This window comes from Elephantulus edwardii, unplaced genomic scaffold, assembly GCF_000299155.1.
Source record: "Elephantulus edwardii isolate Elephantulus edwardi_28Jun2011 unplaced genomic scaffold, EleEdw1.0 scaffold00271, whole genome shotgun sequence".
In the NCBI taxonomy this organism is placed as follows: domain Eukaryota; kingdom Metazoa; phylum Chordata; class Mammalia; order Macroscelidea; family Macroscelididae; genus Elephantulus; species Elephantulus edwardii.
Window position 1 is genome coordinate 2,943,271 of NW_006400021.1, and position 27,866 is coordinate 2,971,136.

The following is a 27,866-nucleotide window of genomic DNA, read 5'->3' on the forward strand; positions in this document are numbered from 1 at the left end:
ATTGGCCCAATAATGAGAATCTTTGCCTTCTTGATGTTGAGCTTCAATCCATATTTAAGACTACAGTCCTTGGCCTTCTGTGCTTCAGGTTCTCCTCAGTTTCAGCAAGCAGAGTTGTGTCATTCACATAACACGGATTGTTGATGAGTCTACCTCCAATCCTGATGTCACATTTCTCCTCATAGAGCCCAGCCTCAAGGATAACCTGTTCCACATATAGATTTAAAAGATATGGAGCTAGGACACATCCTTGGCGCACACCCTTCCCAGTTTTGAACCATGCAATGTTTTCTTGCTCTGTTCTGATGACTGCCTCCTGGTCCAAGTATAAGTTTTGCATTAGCACAATCAAGTGTTCTGGGATTCCTATTCTTCTCAGAGTTAGTCACAGTTTGTTGTGATCCACACAGTCAAATGCCTTTGCCTAGTCAATGAAACACAGACACTTCTCTGGTACTCTATGCTTTCAGCCAAGATCCATGAAATACTAGGGATAAATTTTACAAAATGTCAACTGAAAATTGTGAAACATCAGTAATAAATATTAAATTCTTATATTTAATTTACTTACTATAAATAAATGAGAAGTTATCTCCTATTTATGGAAGAAAGGGCCCATTAAGATACCACTTCTATAAAAATTTATCTGTAGAGTCAATGCAATCTTAATAAAAATTCCAGGAGGCAGATCTGCAGAAATTTTCAGCCTGACTCTAAAATTTATATATAAAAGCAAGGGAGCTACAATAGCCAAAATAATAATCTTGATAAAAAGGAGAAGAGTTGAGGACTCATACACTGATTTCTACATTTACTGTATAGCTACACTCATTGAGACAACATGGTATTGGTGAAAAATAGATTCAGAGATCAATAGAACCAATATTGTTGCTGTTAGGTACTGCTGATTGAGTTCCAATTTCATATGTACAGCAGGATGAAATCACAATGCACAAACATTCTCACGTTCTCATCTCAGAAGGAGAATAAAATCCTTCAGCAGCAAGGCCAAAGGCACAGTACTAGGGACCATTCATTACCCATGATGATAGTGTTATCAAGTAGAGTATAACTCATAGCAACACTATGACCAACGGCTCTGAATCCTACCCTGTCCTGTGCCAGCCTCATCATCTCTGACATTCTTGAGTCCATTGCTGTAGTCACTGTGTCAATCCATCTGGTTGAAGGTCTTTTCTCTTTTACTGACTCTCTACCTTGCCAAGCACGGTGGCCCATCATGAATGTGAACTCAAGTTGACCTCTGTGCTCGCAGGTGCCAAAAAGCTTTTACCCCTCGATGATGAGTAAATTCAATGTCTTGACTCACCTGGAATTTCTGCTGTGAATCTGACTGGAGTGACCAACTAGAGTTAATCAAGTTAAAGTAGAATTAAACTCTTTAAGAATGTTTGCAGAGATGCAGCATCTTGCACTGTCCTTTTTGCAGTTTCCAACAGAATTGGAAAGAAATTTAAGTAAATCACAAGCACCTTCAATTTCCAGTTGCAATTAAAGACAACTTATACCACAGTTGAAGTTTCTAATGGGCTCTCAACCTTTTAGGAAGACTGGTTTCTGCAAAGCTTTAAGCAGTTTGAGTAGATCTATCTTTCTACCATCAGCACTTTGACTTTTCTACATTTTAAACCTTGTCAGGTGGTTTAGCTGCATCCTATTTCAGTCTGTTAAAAATCTCATTTATATTTAAAAAACAAACAAACAAACAAACAAACAAACACAACCTTCATAAGAAAGCTTAAGTCTGTTTATGGATCCAGGAAATGGTGCCTGCCAAGCACTAAATATAAACCAGAAAGGCTCAGGATAGATTTCAATGGCAGGATTCAAGGAGTTCGAGGGATTTCTAAACTTGGCCGAAGGTTTTCCTGCTTTTCTATTTCAAGTTCATTCACTTGAATATTTTAAAAATTTGAAGATCGTGCTTTCCTTTTCCTGGTATTGAAAAAAATAGAAGAACCTTGGCTTAACTTTGAGGCAGATTGCAATTTGTACTTTGGTTCTTCCTTGATGCTGTGTTGATTATATAATACGACGGCTAAGGGCATGAATTAGCCTGTGTTCAAATGACACTAATTGTTTATGAAACCTTGTATAGGTAACTTAACCTCTCATTTCAGTTTCTTGACTTGCTAAATCAGGGTTGATATGAATATTGTATAAGTTAATGTGTACCCTTCACACAGGGCCCGAAACATAGTAGATGTTTAGTAAATAGTAGCTCTTATCCTTCTTATTGTTAATCACAGATTTCTGTAATGGTTCTATAAATGAAATGTTAGTACCCTAGACACATATTTTCTGTGTCAGAGCCTTCTAGCTACTACCTAGAATATCTTTCTTCATCTTAATTGACATACAGCTGAAAGCACATTTCATTTCCCAGCCTCCCTTGCAGTTTGGTGAGGCCATGAGACTAAATTCTAGTAAAAGGGAAAGAAACTGGTCTAGCTCTTAAAAATTGCCCACAAATACTCCTCTATGCTCTTTTTTTTCTTCTTCAAGATGGAGATGATTTTGATGAACCCAGGAACCATAATGATGCGTTAGAGCCCCTCTCAGCCTGAGCCTTGCATGGCAGTACAGATGGTGAGGACAAGCATCAACCGAATGAGTAGAGATGCTCACCTTCGACTGGTGTAAATACATTTCTACTGTGTTTAAATCATTATGTATTTTGTTCTTTGTTATAGTCTCTAAAATATTACTGTTGAGTCAAAATTCACTCCTACCTGGTTCTCAGTGGGTTTTTAGAGGCTGAAGTTTGCACAGGAGGAGATTGTTCACTTTTTTCCCCAAGGAGCGGCTGGTGGAATTGACCCACTTACCTTTGATTTGAACAAAAAGGGGATGAGGGTGTGTCCTATTTCCATATCTTTTCAATCTGTATGTGAAACAGATCATCCGGGAGGCTGAGCTCTATGAGGAGAAGTACGGCGACAGGATTGGAGGTAGACTCATCAACAATCTGCTTTATTCAGATGACACACGCTGATTGCTGAAATGAGGAGGACCTGAAGTACTTGCTGCAGAAGGTCAAGGACTACAGCCTTCAATTGGATTTAAGCTCAACATCAAGAAGACAATGATTCTCACTACTGGGCTGATTGGCAGCATCATGATAGATGATGAAGAGATTGATATTGTAAACAGCTTCAGTTTGCTTGGCTTAATAATTAACACCCTTGGTACTAGCAGCTAGGAAATGAAAAGATGAATTGCATTGGGAAAGTCTGCTGTCAGAGATCTCTCCAAGGTACTGAGGAGCAATGATGTCAGTCTGGAGACTAAGGTGCACCCCATATAGGCCATGGTCTTTGGCTGTTACTTGCTATCCCTCAGAGAGCTGAACAATGACTAGGGATGATAGAAGAGAGTTGATGCCTTTGAGCTATGGTGCTAGAGAAGAATATTGAATATACTATGGACAGCTAGCAGAACAAACAAATTTGTCCTAGAGAGGGTGAAGTCAGGCTGGTCCTTGGAGACAAGGATTCTGAAGCTCCATCTGACATACTTTGGACATGTCGTGAGGCAGGATCAGTCCTTGGAGAGTGATGTTATGTTTGGGAGGGTGGAGAGACAGTGCAGGAGAGAAAGGCTCTTGATGAGATGACTTGTTTCAGTGACTGGGGTAATGGCGATAGGTGTATCAAAGACAATAAGATGGCAAGGGATAGAGCAGGGTTTAGAGCTGTTGTGCACAGGGTCGCTATGAGTCGCAAGCTACTCGATGGCACATAACAACCACCCACCACCACCTTCGATTTAGGAAAGAGTGCAGCTCCTTAGCTACTAAGCCACACGACCTCCCTATTTGTAGTAGTAGTTACTTTCTAATGCCTAATGCCTAAGGCCTTCATTCTTGCCTCCTTCCTTGATGAATATCCTCCCCCCTTCTCTGTTTCTTATTTAAAATTTCTGAATTTAGTAAAGGAATTAAAATAGAGTAGTTCTTAAGGAGTCAATTAACCAAAATTAGCATATGGAAACACCTACTGGTTTTATAAAACACTTCTGTTTTTTTTTTATATTCTAAGACCTAGGGATCTTGGGAATTAAGTCTCATTAAGAAAGAGTTTTGAAGATGCACACAGGAGAGCTCTGATTAGCTAGATTTCACTACTTGTGACATCAGAAACTTAGCTGTAACAAATAAGAGTAACCTAGGTTTGCATCTTCAAATGCATCTTTGCATTTGACCATACTTAAAACTCTTTAGGCTATCATAAAAATACAGGAAAAACGGAGAATAACTGGAGTCGTTAAGGGGATACAATTTGATTATATAAGATTAGTTATAAGAACCATAAAGGCTATGAGTTCTGATGTTAGTCTCTAATTCCTGCGTGTTACATAAACATGATTTGTTCTGACAAACAAAGTTAAGGACAGAGTCTTTGCTCCACAGAAATCTGAATTTTCTTCCATGATCTCCCTATTGCTATTGTTCCCATGTCATTTGTGCTGGAACAATTCTTCCTTTCTTCATGTACTTGCTTTATGTATTGAATTTCACTGATTAATGCCTCTAGACAGCGCTGCTTTTCTGCAGTATGCCTGGCAAAGTGTTGGCTGTTTCCTTTTCTTGTCAATGAAAATGGCTGGATGTTAGTGAAAATGACTCATTTACCAGAGGTCTCTGACTGCCCTTTCACCTTAAAAGTGGTAAATAGAAGGGAGCTCTGGTGGCCTAGTGGCAAGGAGCTGCAACTACAACCCCAGAGGTGAACGGTTCAAATCTACCAGGTCCTCTGCCGGGGAAGGAGGGACAATCTCCTCCTGTACCAGAAAGATCTAATTTGACGGTACATGCACACAAAAATAATAAAGTTTTTTTTTAAAGGTGGTAAATAGAAGTTTTAAGTCTCCAGCACTTTTTCATCACCTTAACATCTTTTGTGCGTGTTGTCCTTTAACCATCTCTCCAAGTACTGAGGATGTTATAATCTAGGCTTCAATTTTTCACATGGAAGTAGTTGGACAGTATGTTATATTCTCAGTTCCACCATTTAAAGAATTGTTACATAAGTAGTGACCATGAATCAAAACCCTTTATTTGGTTTCCAAGCAGGACTGGCATCCACTTCCTAAATAACATGCCTCAGGAAACTCTAGGAACTTTGATAAATGTCGATAGTTGTAGAGGGGCTTCAGGCCTTTTGTTCATAGGGTCACTATGAGTTGTGCTCAACTCGAAGGCAATCAACTACAACAACAATGGTAAAAGAAGGAGACCCTTGATAAGGTGGATTGATTTAGTGACTTGAGTAAAAGGGGTAGATGTGTTGGAGACAGTAAGATTGGCACAAAATAGAGCAGGGTTTAGGGTTGTTGTACATAGGGTCACTATGAGTTGCAGGTGACTCAAGGTACATAACAACAACAACAATGGTAAAAAAAGTATCCTTAGAAGTACAAACCATTTGCCACTAATTACTCACCTACAGTTGGTGATTTGAGCCTACTCAGGGATGTTATAGAAGAAGGTCACGACAAACCCTTCCAGAAAGATCACAGTCAAATACACTCTAGGAAACAGTTTTTCTCATAACACATGGGTTTACCGTGAGTAAGAATTAACTCAACGGCAAGGAGGAAAACCTTCCCACCAGGGGTTAGAGAAAAGTTCTGGAAATAGACATATGTCAAGGGAGGAATGAAGAAGTTGTCAGAGCTTGGAGGTGATACCTCCAGCAGTTCATACTAGCTATAATGCAGCTGTACACATAAATACCCATAAAAGCAAACCATAAAATAAACAAGAATACAAATATTATAAAACAAGCATGCATGCTAAGGGAAATAGAAGGTAAACTGTCTGGCCTGAGGCAGTTTAGCTATGAGCCTAGCAGAAGACTGGATTGGAGTTGGGATGCCCACTCAGGTTGGAGTTTCTGCTCATCTGAGTGGTGACTGAAACCCCAAGACACTACCCAAGTTATGGATAGCAACTCTTCTGGTCCAGGGTATGTCAAGAAACAGGGCATCCAATGTAGAGCAAAATTTCAACAATTTCCTTTTGCTTGTATGAACAATCAATGCTCATGAAAAGAGTATTCAAGATCAAAAGATATGTTGCATTGGGAAGATCTACTATCAAGGATCTCTCCAAAGTTCTAAGAAAAAGGATATCAGTTTAAAGGCCAAGGTGTTCCTGTCCACTTGAGAAGCCACAGTATTTTCAATTGCTTTTCATACATCTGAAAATTGCAAAATGACTAAGAATGACAGAAGAAGAATCAATGCTTTTGAATTGTGATGACAAATCTGTCTTGGAGGTAGTGCAACCAGAGTGCAATTTAGAGGCAAGGTTGGTGAAACTTGGTCGCATATACTTTGGAATGTTGTTAATAGAGGACAGTCCTCAGAAAAAGATATCATGCTGGGAAAGATGGTTGGTCAGAAAAAGAGAAGAAGTCAATGAATTGACTTGACTGAATGGACTCCAACATGACAGAGATGATGAGGATATTGTAAAATAGGGAAGGTTCAGATCTGTTGTTCATAGAGTCCCTAAGAATTATAATTGGCTTAACCGGCATCTAATCACAACAACAACAACAATAACAACAATATATATAAATAGATAATAACTAGATGAATGTAGCATCAGGATCAGAGAAAGATTCATCAACAACCTGTTCATGAAAGTGAAGAGGACTTGAAATACTTGCTGCGGGTCAAAGACTACACCCTTCAATATGAATTACATCTCAATATCAAGAAAAATCCCCTTACTACTAGGCTGATAGGTAGGTCTAGTTTCTCTGACAATTTGCTTAGCATAAAGATTGAGTAGGTACAAAAAGAGAATATAACCCTGGTGCATTCCTTCCCCAATTTCAAACCATGCAGTGCTCCCATGCTCTGTGCAACAACCTCCTGGTACAGCTGTAGCTTTCTCATGAGCACAAACAAGCGCTCTGCGATTCCCATTCTTCTCAGTGTCAGCCACAACTTGTTATGAGCCACACAAGCGCCTTTGTATAGTCAATAAAGCACAAATAGACATTCTTCTGTTATTTTTACTCTCAGCCAGGATGCATCTCACATCAGAAATGATATCCCTGGTGCCACAACATCTTCTCAATACTGCTTGAATTTCTGGAAGTTCCTTATCTCTGTGCTGTTCCAGTCATTTTTAAATTATCTTCAGTAGTGTTTTGCTTGCATGTAATAACAATGATATTGTTCAATAATTTCCACATTCAGTTAAATCACCTTTCTTGGTAATGGGAATGAATATGAACCTCTTCCAATTTGTTTTCTCTCCATATATTCTATCTGTATGCTGAGCAAATTATCCAAAAAGCTGGATTCCAGGAAGAGTAGTGTGGCATCAGGATTGGAGTGAGACTCATTAATAACCTGTGTCATGCAGATGACACAACCTTACTTACCGAAAGTGAGGAGGACTTGATGCATTTGTTGCAGGTCAAGGAATGCAGGCTTTGTTATGAAGTACATTTTAATATCAGGAAAACAAAGATTCTTACCACTGGACCAATAAGCAATGTCATGATGGATGGAGAGGAGATTGAAATTGTCAACAGCTTCATCTTGCTTGGCTCTACAATTAACACCCTTGGTACCAGCAGTCAGGAAATAAGAGACACATTGCATTGGGAGAATTTTCAGTTAGGGATCTTTACAAATTATTGAGGAGTAGTGATGTCAGTTTGAAGACTAAGGTAAGTCTGATTCAGTTCATAGTCTTTCCAGTTACTAACTATGCATCTGAGAGCTGGACAGTGAATAAGGATGACAGAAAAAGAATTGATGTCTTTGAGCTATGATATTGGAGAAAAGCACTGAACATCCCATGGACAGTCAAGAGAACAAACAGATATGTCTTAGAGAAGGTGCAGCTGAGTGCTTTTTGGAGGCAAGAGTGATGAGGCTTCACCTCACATACTCTAGACAAGTTGCTAAGAGGTGCTATTCCTTGGAGAAGCACTGGGAATGGTGGAATGTTGGCAAAGGAGAGTAAAACTTTAAACCAGGTGGATTGACACGTTGACTGCTCCATGGGCTCTTGTGTGTCAGGAAGTGTGAAGATGGCGCAGGATAGAACAGAGTTCAGATCTTTTGTTCAGAGGGTCTCTATGCATTGAGCTCAAATCAACAGCATCTAACAACAGCAACAACAACAATAACCAGGCTAATAGGAAAATTGTTAACAATGTCATCTTATTTGGATTCACAATCTATGGCTTAGTATCAGTAGTCAAGAAATCAAAAGATGCATTACATTGGAAAAGTTTGCTGTCAAAAAGCTTTACAAAGTACTAGAGAGCAATTATGTCAGTTTAAAAATTAAGATGCATCTGATTTAAGCTATGGTTGTTTCAATTATCTGCTATGCATCTGAAAGTTGGACAATGAATAAAGATGAAAGAAGAAGAATTGATGCCTTTGAGTTAGTGCTGGAGGAGAAAACTGAATAATTAATGGATTTCTGAAAGAACAAGTGAAGGGAGCTCTGGTGACCTAGTGGCAAGAAACTGCAGTGCAATCCCGAAGACACACTGTTTGAATCCACCAGATTCTCTGCTGGAGAAGGAGGGACAACCTTCTCCTGTGCCAGTTGGATCTGATTCAATGGTTCACAGCAACAAACCAACAAAAAAAACCCCCCAAATATGTCTTGTGGAAAGTACAATCAAAGTTCTCCTTAGAGGTAAGGCTCTCACTTGATCTCACATACTTTGAGCATAGTAGAAGGACAATGACTAGGGATGATAGAAGGAGAGTTGATGCCTTTGAGCTGTGGTGCTGGAGAAGAGTATTGAAAATACAATGAACTGCTAGGAGAACAAACAAAGTCATCCTGGAGAGGGTGAAGCCAGGTTGCTCCTTGGAGGCAAGGATTCTGAAGCTTCATCTGACATATTTTGGACATGTCGCAAGGTGGGATCAGTCCTTGGAGAGGGGTGTCCTACTTGGGAGGGTGGAGGGACAGCACAGAAGAGGAATACCCTTGATGAGATGGATTGATTCAGTGACTGGGGTAATGGGGATAGGTGTATTGAAGACAATAATATTGGCAAGGGATAGAGCAGGATTTAGGGCTGTTGTACATAGGGCCATTATGAGTCACAGGTGACTCGATGGCACATAACAAAAACAAGAACACCAATTCCTTGGGAAAGGACACTATGGTTGTAAAGATGGAGGGTCAGTGAAAGAGAGAAAGATCCTCCTTGTGATGGAGTGACACCATGACAGCACGCTAGAGATGGTGAGGATACACAGGGTACAACAGGGTTGTCCACAGGGTCTCCATGAGTTGTACTTGACTTGATGGCACCTAACAACAACAACAATGACAACAACTGGTGACTAGAACCCTTTTTTTGCCAATGAATAAACATTATAGTTAAAAATACCCTATGAAACAAACAAACAAACAAAAAACCTACAACCCCAACCCAAAAGAAGGATCAAAATGATACAGTCTTCCAGGATAAACTATTCTAAATCACTCTGATGCAAAAATGATCAAAATATTATTTTGTAGAAATAAATCTTTATAAAGGAAAATTCTCAAATCTCCAAACATTCATATTCCAAAGCCATTTTTCCCCATGTAGAGAACTGCAAAACATAGAAGTTTCTAATTTTGAGGTCTTTATCAGGAAAACTGATTTGAGAATTATGATATAGTTGTGATACGCTTGAATAGGCAATGAATAATTAACTGAAGTCTAACCTTTAATTAGGATTCCTCTTAAGACCAATGCAGTCCTCTTGTCCTAGAGATTTTTACTGTTTTCAGCAATTTTGGACTGTACTAAATTGGACATGAAATTTTCCTTGATGGCTTTATAAGGAACAAGGAAAGTGATTCGTGTTTGGGAGTGTCTTCTTCCCAGGGAGGAAAAGAGAAGAATGCAAGTTGAATAACTGATATGCAATAAATAATTTCAAGATATATCAGTAATTTATTTTCTCAACTATTGAAGTTGCTCCATGGGAATAGGATGGGCATTCTCTTGTGCAATTACTGCTTCTGAGTTCCTACTCTATGGTAAACAACAACAACAACAACAACAACAAAGTTATATGTACTCATTTTATTTTATTTATAGTTAAGCAAAGGCTCTGGAAGTGCAGTTAATTAAGCATTGGATCACTGACCAATGATTGGTAGTTAGAGCTTGCCAGCCATTCTGCAGTAGATGAGGTAATAGGCTCTCATGAACATTTTGGGCCTTGGAAACATGACGAGGCATCTCTATTCTACTCTTGCCCTGAAGAATCGCTATGAGTTGGAATAGACTTGACAGCAATGGGTGAGTACAGTCAAGCAACTTGATTCAGATCACTTGGTTATTAAGTGGAAGAGTCAGTACTCCAATGCAGGCCCATGTCAGACTCCAAAGTAAACGCCCCTGATATTCATCACAGAGTGTCTGTGTACCAACCAAGTCATCCCCTTACTAAACATTTAGGAAATCAAGTAATACTTTGACTGTTGGAACTAAAAATTCTAGTTCTGTAGCTAGTTCTAGAATTTCTTTACTTATAATTTCAGTTATGGTTTTGTCACTACCAGTGTTCAAACTCCCTGCTGACCCATGCTGAAAAGACTTCGTTTGCATTTAGAAGGGGACCTCAACTCACAATAGTGCAGGATATCCTAGTATAGAGAGAAATGGGTAGGTTTTTATTTTCTAATTCACTGCATGGTTCAAAATTGGGAAGGGTGTACGCCAGGGATGCATCCTGTCTCCATACCTTTTCAACATGTATGCAGAGCAGATTATCCGAGAGGCTGGGTTCTATGAGGAGAATTGTGGCACCAGGATTGGTGGAAGATCTATTAACAATCTGCGTTATGCAGATGACACAACCCTGCTTGCTGAAACTGAGGAGGACCTCATGCACTTGTTGCGAAGGGTCAAGGACTGCAGCCTTTAGTATGGACTGAGGCTCAATGTCAAGAAGACAAAGATTCTCGCCACTGGACCAATTGGCAGCATCAGGATGGATGACGAAGAGATTGAGAGTGTTCACAGCTTCAGTTTGTTCGGCTCCACAGTCAACACTCTTGGCACCAGCAGTCAGGAAATCAAAAAGCGTATCGCGATGGGAAAGTCTGCTGTTAGGGACCTCTCTAAGGTACTCAGGAGCAACAGTGTCTCTCTGGAGACTAAGGTGCGCCTGATACAGGCCATGGTATTTGCAATCGCTTGTTATGCATCAGAGAGTTGGACAATGACTAGGGAGGACAGAAGGAGAGTGGGTGCTTTTGAGCTGTGGTGCTGGAGAAGGGTACTGAATGTACCCTGGACTGCCAGGAAAACAAACAGATTCATCTTGGAGAGGATTAAACCAAGCTACTCCTTGGAGGCAAGGATTCTGAGGCTTCGTCTGACATACTTTGGACATGTTGCCAGGAGGGACGGGTCCTTGGAGAGGGACATCATGCTTGGGAGGGTGGAGGGACAGCGCAGGAGGGGAAGACCCTCTATGAGATGGATTGATTCAGTGACTGGAGTAATCGGGATGGGTGTGTCAGAGGCAGTGCGGTTGGCGCAGGATAGAGCAGGGTTTAGGGCTGTTGTGCATAGGGTCGCTATGAGTTGGAAACCACTCGATGGCACATAACAACAACAACAACAACAATTCACCTTTGCTGTGAGAGTTTTCTACGCTATCCTTCCTTCTCTTTCTTGTGAAGTGGTTGTCAAACTCTGGCATGCAAGAAAAGCATTTGGTGGATTTGTTTAAAAAAGAATGTTCTTGGTTTTTACTGTATAGATTCAGGATGAGGCCCATGAAACTGTATTTCCATAGTTACTCTGGGTGAACAGGGATATTTGTGGTTCTGTGTGTCCCAATTTCCCTCACTACATTCATATTCCTTTTTAAGATCAGACTCAAAATTTGCAGTCTCTTTAACATGCCATGCTTGTGGGTCATCTGTGCATGTGAAACTGCTACGTTCACGCATGCTCTCAACTTCATAGAGAGAGAAGTAAGATTTCACAGCCAGAGGATGCCTCAGTCAGGAGATGAAACTCTGAAATTAAATATTGATGATATAAAATTATTCTGTTGAAAAAAAAAATTGGACAGCTCGCCAAAGACAAACACAAAAGGGTGACACAAACCTGAAGGAAGCCTGCCAGAAGAGTGGAATCTCAGAACAAGCTGAGGCTTGTGGAAAATGCTAAGGGCTTTTAAGAAGCTTACACAGGATTCACAAACAAAGAAGGAACAAAGGCAGGGAGCCGATGATGTAATATTAGCAGAGGACAGAGCAAACAGTGCTCATTTCCTGTTTTCCTTCCCTGCTATAGCAGGGAGAAGAATCTCTACACTAAAGTCTGCAGAATAACATGGTTTACAGAGATGGAAGAGGAGGAGGGACAGAGAACAAAAATTCTCTAAACAGCAATAGCTTTCAGGACCAGAGGAAATATACCGCAGAGTACCAAAAACTTGCTATGGACTGATGGAATTGTTACTGGTAGTCTTTAAAGCCTTACAGTAGAGAAGGAGGTGCCAAATGGCTGGAAGCAAGAATATGTTTTGGTTTCCTCCTGAAGTTTGTTTCTACAGAGCATCAAACCAAACCACTGAATATATTCCCACTCAGTGGCTGTAGAAATCCCAGATGTTAGTTAATCCTCTGCAAAATCCTACAAGAGCTGTTACCATGGATTGAATTGTGTTTTCAAAAAATGTGTTTCATTGACTAGGCCATAATTCTGTAATTATCTTAGTGTATTGCAAATCCTAATCTCTATATTAATAAAGCAGGATTAGAGGCAGTTATGATGATATCATTATCTACGTGATGTAATGTGAGATGTGATCAGCCAATCAGTTATAAGGTAATTAGGGTGAGATGGTTACTGTTAAAGGCTGTTGAGTTAACTTTATGCATTATTGAGGAATAATGATGTTATTTGGAAAAATAAGGTGCATCTGATTGAGGGCATGGTCTTTCCAATCACTTGCTATGCATCTGAGATCTGGACAATGAATAAAGATGACAGGAGAAGAATTCATGCCTTGAACATCCTATGGACTGCCAAAAGAATAGACAAGTATATCTTGAAGAAGATGCAACCAGAGTGCTCTTTGAAGGCAAAGATGATGGGATTTTGCCTCACATACTTTGGGCATGTTGCTAAAAGGCGCTATTCCTTGGAGAGGGACATGATGCTCAGAGAGGTCAGTGAAGGAGAGGAAGACCCTTGACTAGGTGGATTGATACAGTGACTTCTGCAATTGGCTTTAATGTATCAGAAAGTGTGAGGAAGGCACAGGATAGGACAGAGTTCAGATCTGTTGTTTATAGGGTCACTATGGGTCTTACTCAACTATATAGCACCTAATAACAGCAACAACAACAAAAGAGCACAATCTTCACCAATGCGCATAGGCCTCTAGTTGTAGTCATTATATTGGACTATATCATTGTAGTTCTTTTTTTTTTTTTACTCTGTTTTCAATATCCTTACTTAGGTCATGGTTTTGATCTGAAGTAAGGGAAATTTCATCAGAGTGGGACCTGCATCACATTTTGATTGTTGTTGTGCCTTTGAATTGCCTGTGACTCATAGTGACCCTATATTCAATAGCCCTTAAATACTGCTCTATTTTATGCCAATCTTATTATATCTGACACACCTACCCCCATTATCCCAGTCACTGAATCAGTCCATATCATTGAAGGTCTTCCTCTCATACACTGTCCATTACCTTCCCAAACATTATGGCCCTCTCCAAGGGCTGGTCCTTCCTTGCAACATGTCCAAAATTATGTCCGATGAAGCTTCAAAATCCTTGCCTCCAAGAAGGAGCCTGGTCTCACCCTCTTTAGAATGAACCTGTTTGTTCTAGCAGCCCATGGTATATACAGTACACTTCTCCAGCACCACAGCTTAAAGGCATCAATTCTCCTTCTGTCATCCCTAGTCATTGTCCAGTTCTCTGATATATAGCAAGTAATTGCAAATACTATGGCCTGGATCAGGCACACCTTAGTCTCCAGAGTGACATTGTTGCTCTTCAATAATTTTGAGAAGTCTTTGACAGCAAATTTCCCCAAAGCAATCATCTTTTAATGAAAAGCTTTTTGATTGCAAGAAATCAAAGGAGTGAGAAGCAAGTAGAGAAGGAAGACCTCAGTGCTACCAAGAAAGAAGAGTCAGAAGTTGAGGTTGTCCTTTGAAGCTAGGCTCCTGCACTAGGATGTTCTTGGAATAAGAAGAATCAGAGAGAAAAAGCTTTTCCTTAGAGCTGACACCATAAAATTCAGATTCCTAGTTTCCTAAACTGTGACAGAATAAATTTGTTAAAGCCACCTGTTGTTATTATCCTGTGCCATCAAGTCGCCTGCAACTCAGTGACCCTATGAACAAAAGCTCTGAAGCCAACCCTGTCCTGAGCCAGTCCCACTGATTTTGACACAACTACCCAATTGCCCCAGTTATTGTTCAACCCATTTCATCTGGGGTCTTCCTCTCCAGCACGGTCCATCCACCCTTCCAAGCATGATGTCCTTTGCCAAGGACTGGTCCCTCCTGGATATAAGGCTAAAGTATATGAGATGGAGGTTTAAAATCCCAGCATCCAAGGAGAAACTTAGTTTCACCCTCTCCAAGAAAGAACTATTTATTTTGTTCAAGGGTCTTCTCCAATACCACAACTCAAAGGTATCGATTCTTCTGTCATCCTTAGTCATTGTCCAGCTCTCTGATGCATAGCAAGTAATTGCAAAGACCATGGCCTGGATCAGGTACACCTTAGTCTCTAGGCTGTCATAATTTTTACTCTGTACTCTATCCCTGACAGTAGATTTTTCCCAGTGCAGCTCGTCTTTTTTATTTCCTGACTGCTGGTGTTAAAAGTTATAACTGTGGAGCTGAGCAAGCTGTAATTGTTAATAATCTCAATCTCTTTTGCATCTATTTTGGTGCTGCCAATTAGCCCAGTTTTGAAAATCTTTGTCTTCTTGATGTTAAGCTTCAATCTATATTGAAGACTACAGCCCTTGACCTTCTACAGCAAGTGATTCAGGTCCTCCTCAGTTCCAGCAAGCAAGTTTGTGTAATCTGCATCACGCAGGTTGTTGATGAGTCTTCCTCCAATCCTGATGCCACATTCCTCCTCATAAAGTCCAGCCTCCCTTTCTGCACTTGCTTATGGTATTTTTGTTATACCAGTACCAGATATCTAAGACTGATGGAAAATATGACAATTTGTCAGAATCTAGTAAAGGAGCTCTGGTGGCCTAGTGAATAAGGAGTTGTTCTGCCAACCCAAAGGCAGGCAGTTTGAATCCACTGGCTGGTTCTCAAGAGAAAGATGGGTAATATTCTGTGCAATTTACAGCCTCTGAAATGAACTAGAGGGTCAGCTATGAGTAGGTTATGACTTGGCGGCAATGAATTGAGTTGAGTAGATGGAGTAGTGATCACTAGGAGCCAGTACAGACTCTGTGGAAATGTATTATGCTAAAATTTCTACCTTTTCTTTGTAGTATTGCCCTGTAGATACATGCTGTAGACATGAAATTCAGTCATGCCAAGTCCTGTGCCCTGAGCAGCTACCCTGTGAGCTGCTTTAAAAGAGAGGATGCCATCCTTTGAGAGACATCTATTTAGAAACTCAACCACTTAGATTGACCTCTGAACTCAAATGAGTGACTTCCCTTGCTGTCTGCCCCATTTTACAACTGCTCAGACTTGTATCATTCCTTATGTAGTCCACAGAACAAGTTGCCATGGTGATAAGGCATCACTTGGCTTTCAGTCCTGGGACAAAGACCTGTCTCTTTGTTTTGCTTAGGGCTTTCAACCTCCAGTGTCTCAAACTTCCAGCCCCCTGTCTGTCTCTGTCTTCTCAAACAGCATGCTCACTCACTTCCCAGTCTGTATTCTGGTACTTCAGCTTTTTATCTACGCTTGATTCCAGTGGTAGGAACTTGAAACGACACTATGCTCCAAAAAGTTTCTCAACAAATATTTTTGGGTTTTGACTCTGGCAAAGATTAAAACTTGGGTGTTCTGGGAAAGGTGAATGGTAAAAAAGAAAGGAGGAAAAAAAATTATGCACTCAAACTCGATGTTGGCAAAGAAAAATGGATATACCACAGAAGTCGAGAAGATTAGATCAGTCTTAGAAAAAACACAATCAGAATGTTTATTCAAAGTGAAGATGATGACATTTTAGATCATTAGAAAATATTTAAGTGTAAGAAAAAGACATCACGTTTGGCACAGCAGAAAGCCAATGGAAATGAGGGAAACTCTTAACGAGATGGATTGACACGATAATGACAATGGGCTCAAATAAAATGATCCTGAAGGTGGCACAGGACAGGATACATTTTGCTCTGCTGTATATTGGTCACCATGAGTTAGAACACACTTCACAGCAGCTAACAACCTGAGCAGCGACACATAGGTATCCTTGTCAAGACAACTGATTGATTAATGGACAGAATCAATGTTGCTGTTGTTGCTGTTATGTGCCATTAAGTCACCTGCGACCCATAGAGACCCTATGTACTGCAGCTCTGAAGCCTGCCCTGTCCTGAGCCAGTCTCATTAATTCTGACACACCAACCCCCATTGCCTTATTTACTGTACCCATTCATGTCATCCAGGGTCTTCCTTTCCTGTGCTATCCTTCCACCCTTTCAAGTATGATGTCCTTCCCCAAGGACCAGTCTCTCTTGGCCATGTGCCCAAAGTATGTGACACAGAGCTTTAAAATCCTAGCCTCCAAAGAGAAACTTGTTTTAACTCTCTCTAAGACAGATCTATTTGTTTTCTTGGCAGTCTAGGGTATGTTTAAGATTCTTCATCAACACCACAATTTGAAGGCATCAATTCTTCTTCTGTAATTCTTAGTCATTGACCAACTCTCTGAAGCTTAGCAAGTAATTGTGAAGACCATGGCCTGGATTAAGCTCATCTTAGTCTCTAGACTGACATCGATGCTTTACAGTACTCTGGAGTGGTCCCTGACAGCAGATTTTCCCAATGCAATTGTCTTTTGATTTCCTGACTGCTGGTGTTAAGAGTGTTAATTGTGGAGCTGAGCAAGCTATAATTAGACAATTGAAAATCTAGCACTATCATAGTCAATATTTTTATTAGCATCTTACATAGAAACATAGAAGCCAGGCTTTTCAAATATGCAGACCATACAAAGCCTGCATGAGAACAAATGTATTCAAAGGCAAAAGTGAGATGCACAACATAGATAAACTAAACGGTTAAAGTTAAATGGTAACAGTATATAGAGATAAATATGAAACCCACACCTTGGATTAAAAAAAAAAGACTGCACATAAAAGGTATTGGTGACTGTTGAATACTTTAATAGAAATTACTGTTAAAATGATCTTTTAGCTTTTATTAACTACAAGCTCAATGTGTATCATTATAATGTGACATGGCTCCCAGGAAGCTAATGCCTTTGTCAGCTGTGTTAATAAAAATATAGACTTACTATCAAGAGTCATGTATCATCAGGACTTGAGGAAGGCTTATCAATAATCTGCATTATGCAGATGATACAACCTTGGTTGGTTACTATGAGTGAAAAAGACTTGAAACACTTGATGCAGAAGATCACGGACTACACTTTGGATATGCATTACATTTCAACATTGAGAAACCAAAACTCTTCACAACTGGGCCAATAGGCAGCATCATGTTGTTGTTTGTGCTTTTGAGTCAAGTACAATTCATAGCAACCTTATAATTAACAGATCTGAACCCTGTCCTAACCTTTGCTGTTCTCACACATCCTGACACATTAGAGATCATTGCAGTGATTACTGTGTCAATCCACTTGGTGAAGGGTTTTCTTCTTCACCAACCCTTTATCTTTCCAAGCATCATGTCCCTCTCCAAGGAATAGCTCCCCCCAGCAACATACCCAAAATATGTGAGGCTTAGGAGCATAATGGCTGCACTCTCCGAGACATATTTTGTTTGTTCTCTTGGTAGTCTATGGAATACTCACTGCTCTTCTCCAACTCTATTGCTCAAAGGCATTAATTCTTCTTCAGACTTACCATAGCCTTCAAACTGACATCATTACACCTCAATAATTTGGAGAAATCCCTAACTCTTTCATGATAGAAAGCATCATGATAGATGGAGAAAAATATTGAAATTGTCAACAATTTCATGTTGCTTGCATCCACAACCAGTCAGTTGGTACCCAGCAGTCCAAAGATCAGAAGACTTCTTTCATTGGGAAAATCTCCTGTCAAGAATCTCTCCAAAGTGCTGAAGAGCAATAATGTTAGTTTAAAAACCAAGGTGAAACTACTTAACCCATGGTATTTTCAATTACATTCTATCCCTACATAAAAAAAAAGTTGGATAATGAATAAGGATGACAAAAGAAGAATTGATGCCTTTGGGTTATGAGGTTAAAGAAGAGTACTGAATGGATTTTCAAGAGAACAAAAACATCTTTTCTGGAGAAAGTGCAACCAGGGTGTTCCTTAGAGGCAAAGATGGGCAAGTTTCACTCACATACTTTGGGCATGTGGTTGGGAAAGGCTTGCCCTTGGAAAAGGACATCATACTTGGAAGATAGAGATCAATGAAAGGTGAAAGACCCTTAATGAGATGGATCAACACAATGTCTGTAACAATAGGCTCTAGAATATCCTAGATGGTGAGGATAGTACACGATAGGACAAGGTGCAGACCTGTTGTTAAAGGGTCACTATGAGTCATACTTGACTTAACAGCGTCTAACAATAACAACATCAAGAGACACAATAATTCTACAGGTTAAGGATACAGAGAGAAATTTCAGATGATTGCATAAGGATGGTTATGCCACAGAATGTATTGTTGTTATATACTGTCAAGTTGGAATAACTCATACTTGACCCTCAGAGGATTTTCAAAGGATATAAATGGAATGGGAGGAGATTTCCCATCTTTCTCCTGTGGTGGGTTCAAACCAAGTATCTTTGAGTTGGCAGCACAATTCCTTACCACTATGCCACCTGAGTTCCCTAGAATGACCTGAGGTTTGTACATACAAACTATGTGTTTTTACCTGCTGGTATCAACTGCAAGGAGACTATGGTTATACAAATAAGGAGGAGAAGGAGATGTGAATTGAGTTCCAAATAGTTCTCTCTTGAGAGAGCTACTGGCAGAAGAAAATGCATCCAGAGGGGAATGACCAGGTTAGTGCCATATTTGCAAAGTGTATGTTGCCCTGGATGTGCTCACCAAGTTGTGCCAAGAACAACTACCTGGCCAACTAACTGGAAGAGATCCATATTTGTTCCCATTCCAAAGAAAGGTGACCCAACTGAGTGTGGAAACTACAGAACAGTATCATTGATTTCACATGCAAGCAAGATTCTACTGAAGATCATCCAAAAACGATTAGAACAGCACATCAGCAGAGAACTGCCGGAAGTCCAGGCTGGGTTTAGAAGGGGTCGTGGTACTAGGGATATTGTTGCTGATGTTAGATGGATCTTGGCTGAAAGCAGAGAATACCAGAAGAATGTCTATCTGTGTTTCATTGATTATGCAAAGGCATTTGACTGTGTGGATCATACCAAACTATGGCTAAGTCTGAGAAGAATGGGAATCCCAGAACATTTAATTGTGCTAATATGAAACCTATACTTGGACCAAGAGGCAGTAGTCAGAACAGAGCAGGGTAACACTGCATGGTTCAAAATAGGGAAGGGTGTATGTCAGGGATGCATCCTGTCTCCATACCTTTTCAACATGTATGCAGAGCAGATTATCCGAGAGGCTGGGCTCTATGAGGAGAATTGTGGCATCAGGATTGGTGGAAGGTCTATTAACAATCTGCGTTATGCAGATGACACAACCCTGCTTGCTGAAACTGAGGAGGACCTCATGCACTTGCTGCGAAGGGTCAAGGACTGCAGCCTTCAGTATGGACTGAGGCTCAATGTCAAGAAGACAAAGATTCTCACCACTGGACCAATTGGCAGCATCAGGATGGATGAGGAAGAGATTGAGAGTGTTCACAGCTTCAGTTTGCTCGGCTCCACAGTCAACACTCTTGGCACCAGCAGTCAGGAAATCAAAAAGCGTATCGCAATGGGAAAGTCTGCTGTTAGGGACCTCTCTAAAGTACTCAGGAGCAACAGTGCCTCTCTGGAGACTAAGGTGCGCCTGATACAGGCCATGGTCTTTGCAATCGCTTGTTATGCATCAGAGAGTTGGAGAATGACTAGGGAGGACAGAAGGAGAGTGGATGCTTTTGAGCTGTGGTGCTGGAGAAGGGTACTGAATGTACCCTGGACTGCCAGGAAAACAAACAGATTCATCTTGGAGAGGATTAAACCAAGCTACTCCTTGGAGGCAAGGATTCTGGGGCTTCGTCTGACATACTTTGGACATGTTGCCAGGAGGGACGGGTCCTTGGAGAGGGACATCATGCTTGGGAGGGTTGACAGGAGGGGAAGACCGTCTATGAGATGGACTGGTTCAGTGACTGGGGTAATCGGGATGGGTGTGTCAGAGGCGGTGCGGTTGGCGCAGGATAGAGCAGGGTTTAGGGCTGTTGTGCATAGGGTCGCTATGAGTCGGAAACGACTCGACGGCACATAACAACAACAACATCACAGGACTGAGATTCAAAAGAAGTAGGATATTTAACTCGGGGTAGGGGGACATGTTGAAAGATATGAAAACCTGTATTAAATGTTTTCGCGCTCTCGTGGGGAAGGAGAATGAGTTTTGCTCTCATATAGGAATATGTGCAGCCCAAAGGTAGAAGTTGCTACAGATTGGATTCTAAAGAAAACCACTTCTGATCTAGGTTTGTGTTCTAGGTGTCTTGTAATCAATGTTCTCTTCATATGTAGAAGGAAGATTAGAGATCTTGAGCTACTGGTGTGGTGGTCTTTCCTGTCCACTCTAGGACTTCATGATATGAAGGAAGGTCTTAAGAACAACACTGAGAATGGGAGGTGACATTGGTGTCCTATGAATTCCTCCAGGTAGATCCCTAAGATGATCATTATTAACAGGATAAAAGTTCCAAATAAGTGATGAAAGGAGTTAACACCTCCTCAACTCAAACTCTCCTTGAAGAAAGGCCTGTTTTTGTTCGGTCCTGGGTCCCAGGCTGCCTGGTGCTGGGGATAGAGTAGTTGTCTGTGCCTCATGTTCCACTCAGTGGAAGAGCCTGCCAGGAAGCAGTATGCCCAAGAATGCAAACAATTTCCTGGCTCTGCTGGTGGCTTCTGATGAGAAAAGGAGGTGGAGAGGAAGAGAATGAATAGGGAAGTGAGACAGTCTGGGGTGAGAAGAGGGAAGGAGAGAGAAAACAAAGGAAGAGAAAGAAGGGCCTGTCTCCTATGCTTTGGTTTGGCATTTGGCTATTTTCTATCATCTTAGAGCTGCCAACTTAATGTGAAATCATTCTGAAGAGTGGATGAGAATCTAAGGCAAAAGGAGAAAATACAACAGAGAGTGGAGGAATTGTACCTTCCAAATTCCTTCTTGATCTTCCCAGCTAGTGATGTGAAAGGACAGGGATCTGGGAAAGGACAGAGCAATTGCCAGATCTCCGAGAAAACTTTTCATTGGGTCATACTAGAATTATTGTAGGGTGCTCTAGAGGCTTAATGGAAATGAGTTACACTGGCACCGCAATGGTAAGAGACCAGCTGCTCTGCTAGAGACAGATGGACATTCTCCTCCTGTGTAATTAATACTGTTCCTGCAAACTCACTGGATGGTCAGCTATGGGTTAGTTCTGACTCAATGGTATATTATAAGAACCAACAAATAAGTTTCATTTTTTAGGGGGTGGTTCTCAAATGGACAGGGAGGGGCAGCATCAGTTTCCCCATAAGGCATAGTTGGCAATTTCTGGAGATTTTTTTTCTTGATACAATTTGAGATTAAGGTATAATTGGCTACTAGTATCTATGAATTAGGGATCATCATTTTTTGCTAAAAACCCTGGAATACACACAACATCTCTCACACTTCAGCCAGCCCAAATTGTGGATAGAGCTAAGCTTGAGAAAACATGCTTTAACTTTTGTGCAACTTGAGTATATGACATCATCTCTTAAGACTTTCAATTCTTTCATGAGTTAAGCAGATATGATATAATATCCACTGTGTAATTTTAAAGGAAAAGTGGGATTATGCTTCAGATAGCACACAATAGATAATAAATTATTAATGGCAAAACCAGAGTGCAAACTCCTGGCTCCTATCCCCATGTTCTGTACTTTATCCATTTAATCTCTTCAGTGAATCCCAAGTAAGGATTATACATCAGTTCTGAGAGGCATGAGGTTAGAATTTGGCATGCAACTCAAGTGGATCTTTATTCCAAGCCCAGCTCTGGCCCTTCAAGCTGATAAATAGCCTAATTTTCCTTGTCAAGAGATGGATCGATGTTTCCTTTTCTTGTCAATCTTAAATGTGTCTCTGATGGAAGTGACACTTTTGTGACTCATATGATACAGACTTTGCTTGCTTTCCTTGGGATCTGTACTTGTAAAACTCAGCCTCAATGTTTTGAGGAAGTCCAGGCCACCACATGGAGAAATGTCTCATCATACAATTCACTCAGATAAGTGAGTCATATTGATACCAGAAGAGAGAAGAGCTGCACCATTGGACCTTGTTCAAATGAGTAAAATAATAAATTATGACTGTTATCTTAAGCCTCCGGAACAATGTGTTTAAGTAACTGGAACAATGATTACCAATCTCTTTACTTCTGCATATGTCAGATCCTAAGCCTCATCTACGTTGTGAAGAAAACCAGATGTAGTAGGAAATGTTCCTGTTTCTCCCCAGATTTCCTGTGACAGGGATATGTAGATAAGATGATCAAATGCCAAGACTGATAATGTGACATGTGAGGTGAGGAGGTCCAGAAACCCAGGAACGCAGTTCAGCCAATCACTTTTGGAGCAGATGAATTCCAGGTGTTGACAGACTTCTCGGAGCTTGTGAACAAGGTTTCCTTAGAGCATGCACTAAGCGTGATTCCTTCTCTCATCTTTTTTCCTTCATTTCTGCATGGATGTGAGAGACCTAACCAGCTTCGTTTAACCACTTGAATTCATCAATCCTTCATGCCTAAATTGTGATTTCAAAGAACGTTGTTTTAGAGATGATAATGTAGTAGCGTAGTGAGCTGTGAGTCAGAACTGATCCATAGCTGACCCTCCAGTGAGTTTTCAGAGGCAGTAATCACACAGGAAGAGCTTGCCCATTATTCTCCCCAAGTGTGGCTGGAAGATTTGAACTACTCGTTTGGGATTGCTGTGCAGCTTCTTACTAGAGATGAGGATGTTGTTGTTGTTGTTGTCATTGTTGTGTGTCATCAAGTTGGAACCAACTAAACACTGACCTTCCAGCAGGTTTTCAGAGTAGTAAGTCACATGAGAGGAGATTGCTCATCTTTCGTCTGAGGAGCAGCAATCTGGAGGATTCGAACTGCATGCCTCCAAGATTGCAGCACTAGCCCAGGAGAGCTCTGACAGAATTGTGAATTGAGGAAGATTTTGACTCTTAGGAAAGCAAATAAATTTATTAAATGAATTATTGAGTACATGTGAAATGCATGAGAGAAGTAGAGAGACATGGAAGAGTCTGGTTGGAGGGAAGTATTTTTTTGCCCTTCAATTACCTCATGGCTAACCCTCCAGTGGCTGTTCAGAGATGGTAAATCATAGAGGAGGAGATTGTCATATACAGTTGTTGTTATGTGCCATTCAGTTGCCTGTGATTCATAGTGACCCTATGTACAATAGCACTGAAGTCTGCCCAATCTCGAGCCAATCTCACTGTCTCTAACACACCTACCCCCATTGCCCCAGTTACTGTGTCATTCTATCTCATCTGGAGTCTTCCTCTCCTGTGCTGTCCATCCATTTTTCCATGCATGATATCCTTTTCCAAAGATTGGTTTGGTCTTCCTGGCAACATGATTGAAGTATGTGAGACAGAACTTTAGAATCCTTGCCGCCAAGGAGTAGCTTGGTTTCACTCTTTCCTGGACAGATCTGTTTGTTCTCTTGGCAGTCCATGATATGTTCAATACTCTTCTTCAGCACCACAACTGAAAGACATTGATTCTTCTTCTGTCATCCTTAGTCATTGTCCAGCACTCTGAAGCATAGCAAGTAATTACAAAGACCAGGCACACCTTAGTCTCCAGATGGATATCATTGCTCTTTAGAACTATGGAGAGGTCTTTGACAGCAGATTTTCCTACTGCAATTCATCTTTTGATTTCTTGACTGCTGGTGCCAAGTGTTGATTGTGGAACCAAGTAAGTTGATTATTCAACTCAATCTCTATCTATCTATTGGTGCTGTCATTTGGCACAGAGGTGAGAATCTTTTGGGTTTTGGTTTTTTATTATGTTGAGCTTCAATCCATACTGAGCACTTCAGTCCTGGACGGTCTGCAGCAAATGTTTCAAGTCCTCCTCAGTTTTGGCAGGCAGAGTTGTGCCATTTGCATAACACAGGTTATTAATAAGTCTTCCTCTAACCCTGATGGCACATTCCTCCTCATAAAGTCCAGCCTCCCAATGTAAAAATAAGGATTAAATTTTTGCATATCATCCAATATATGAAAAGAAAATTTTATTGCATAATATATAATAAATATATTTTTATATTATATATAAAAGGGAAGAAATCAGCAAGTTAAGGAACTGAATAGAAGGTTTCAAAGGGCAGCTTGGTAAGACAAAGTACAGTATAATGAAATGTGCATAGAACTAGAATCAGAAAATCAAAAGGGGTGAACTTGCTTGGAATTTTTTAAACTGAAGGAACTGAAGAACAAATTCAAGCCTTGAGTGCAATACTTAAGTATGCTATGGGCAGAATATGAAATGATCCAGGAAGCATCAAAAAAAGATGGAGGGAGTACACAAAGTGACTGTATTTGAAAGAATTGACAGACACAAAAGAATTTCACGAAACAATAAAATCAAAAGGCAATGTTGATGAAGAAGGAAGTTCAAGGTGTTCTGAAGGACTTGACAAAAAATGAGGCCCCAGAATTTGACACATTTTGACAAGCAGGCAGTTATGGACATGCCACTGGTTGTGCCAAGAAATCTGGGACAACAACCTGGCCAACTGACTGGCCAACTTTTCCATTAAAAGGTGACTCGACAGAGTGTGGAAATTATCAAACATGACTAATATTACACCCAACCAAAATCCTACTGAAAATTATCCAAAAACAACTAGAACAATGCATAAGTAGAGAACTGCCAGAATTACAAATTGGTTTTAGAAGAGGTCCTGTTACTAGGGACATCATAGCCAATGTCAGATGGATTTTGTCTGAAAGCCAGATGGATTTTGGCTGAAAGCAGAGAGTACTAAAGGAATGTCTATCTGTGTTTCATTGACTGTGCTAAGGCACTTGGCTATGTGGATCACAACAAGCCATGGCCAACTCTGAGAGTAATGGGAATCCCAGAACACCTGATTGTGCTCATGTGAAACCTATCGTTGGACCAGGCAGGAAGCAGTCCTCAGAACAGGGCAAGTAAACACTGCATGTTTCAATATTGAGTAAGTAGTTTGTCAGGCATACGGCCTATCTCCATGTATTTTCAATATATATGTGGAACAGATCATTTGGGAAACTGGGCTATATGGGGAGAAATGTGGCATCAGGATCGGACACTCATCAACAAGCAGCACTATGCAGATGACACAACCTTGCTCATTGAAACTGAAAATAACGTGAAGTGTTTGCTGTAGAAGATCAAGGACTGTACCCTTCAATATGGATTGAAGCTCAGCATCAAGAAAACAAAAATTCTTGCCACTTGGTCAATTGGCAGCACCAAGATAAATTGGAGAAGAAATTAAGATTGTTAATTTCAGCCTACTTGGATCCACAATCAACACTCTTGGCACCAGCAGTCAGAAAATAAAAGGTCTAATTGCACTGGGAAAATCTCTTGTCTTCTCAAGAATGCTAAAAAGCAACAATATCAATCTAGACATTAAGGTTTATCTTTGCCAATTCTTGTTATTTCATGTAAATTAGATCACACATAGAAGTTCTTTTCTTCACGCATAGCGGAAGTTACCTAGAATGCTCATTGATAGAGTTGTATTTATACATAGGGTTTCTAAGACTATTTACAGAAGTAGACTGTCATACCTTTCTTCAAAGGAGGTTAGTAGATTTGAAATGCTGGCTGTTTGAATGGCAGTTAACTACAGCTCCTTTCCAAAGTTATTCCTCAATACCAAGCTCAATACTTTGGGGTTAAAGCTGACTCATAGTGATCCTCTATCTAGTCTAAGGTTGTAAATCTTACTGGAAAGACTGCCTCATATTTCTCCTGTGGGCTACTTTGTTTGAATTTCTGACCGTTCGGCTATCAAACCAACACTTAAACCCCCATATTTCGAACTAGACCTCCTTTCCACTTGTATGTTTCTAGGTGCTGTCCAGTTGAGTACAACTCATAGTGACCCTATGAACAACAGCTGCACCATCCTCACAACCTCCAACATGTTTTCAAGCCATTGTTAGTTACCGTCACTGCCATCTTGTCAAGGGTCTTCCTCTCTTTCTCTGACTCTCCAACTTTTCCAGTATGATATCCCGTTCCAAGGACTGACCCCTCCTGATAATATGTGCAAAGTAGGTGAGACTGAATTTCACCATCCTTGCCTCCAAAAAGAATACTCCTTGCACTTTCTCCAAGACAGATTCTTGGTTCTTTTGGCATTCTATGGGATATTTGATTCTCTTCCACAACAGCTCAAAGGCATCAGATTCTTCTTTAGTATTTCTTATTAATTGTCCAACTTACAAGTGCATAGCAACAATTGAAAAAAAGAAAAGAAAAAAAAACGAACCCAAACTTGGCTAAGGAGCACTTTGGCCTTTAAACTGAAATCCTCACTCTAGATTTCCCCAGTGCAACTTGTCTTTTGATTTCTTGATTGCTGTTACCATGGGTGTTGATTGTGGATCTAAATAAAGTAAAACACTTAACAAATGCAGTCTTTCATCCATCTTTCATGATTCTGCCTATTGGCCCAGTTGTGAGGATTTTTGTTTTCTTGCTGCATAGTCTATATTGAAGGATGTGATATTTGATGAGGGTGCTCTGGTGGCTTACCGGCAAGAAGCTGCACTGCAATCCTGAAGGTAGGTGGTTGAAGGCCACCAGCTGGTCTGCAGGACAAGGATGGGCAATGTCCTCCTATGCAATTAACTACCTCTGAAAACATCCCAGAGAGTCAGCTGTGGGTCAGTTTCCAACTCTATTGTACACAACAACAACAGTCTTTGAGAGTCTTTAGTAAGCGCTTCAAGTCCTCCACTGGTACAAGGGTAAGAATTATTCCAAGGAAACAAGACATCCCAAATCTTAAAATATTCTATACAAACATATATAATATAAAATATATTATATATAATATGTAATATATAATATATAATGTTGTTGTTGTTATGTGCCGTCGAGTCGCCTGCGACTCATAGTGACCCTATGTACAACAGCCCTAAATTCCGCTGTCCTGTGCCAATCACACTGTCTCCAACACTCCCATCCCAATTACCCCAGTCACTGAATCAATCCACCTCATAGAGGGTCTTCCTCTCCTGCGCCATCCCTCCACCCTCCCAAGCATATGTCCCTCTTTAAGGACCGGTCTCTCCTCACAACATGTCCAAAGTATGTTAGATGGAGCCTCAGAATCCTTGCCTCCAAGGAGCCACCCAGTTTAACCCTTTCCAGGACAAATCTGTTTGTTTTCCTAGCAGTCCATGGTATTCTCAGTACTCTTCTCCAGCACCACAGCTCAAAGGCAT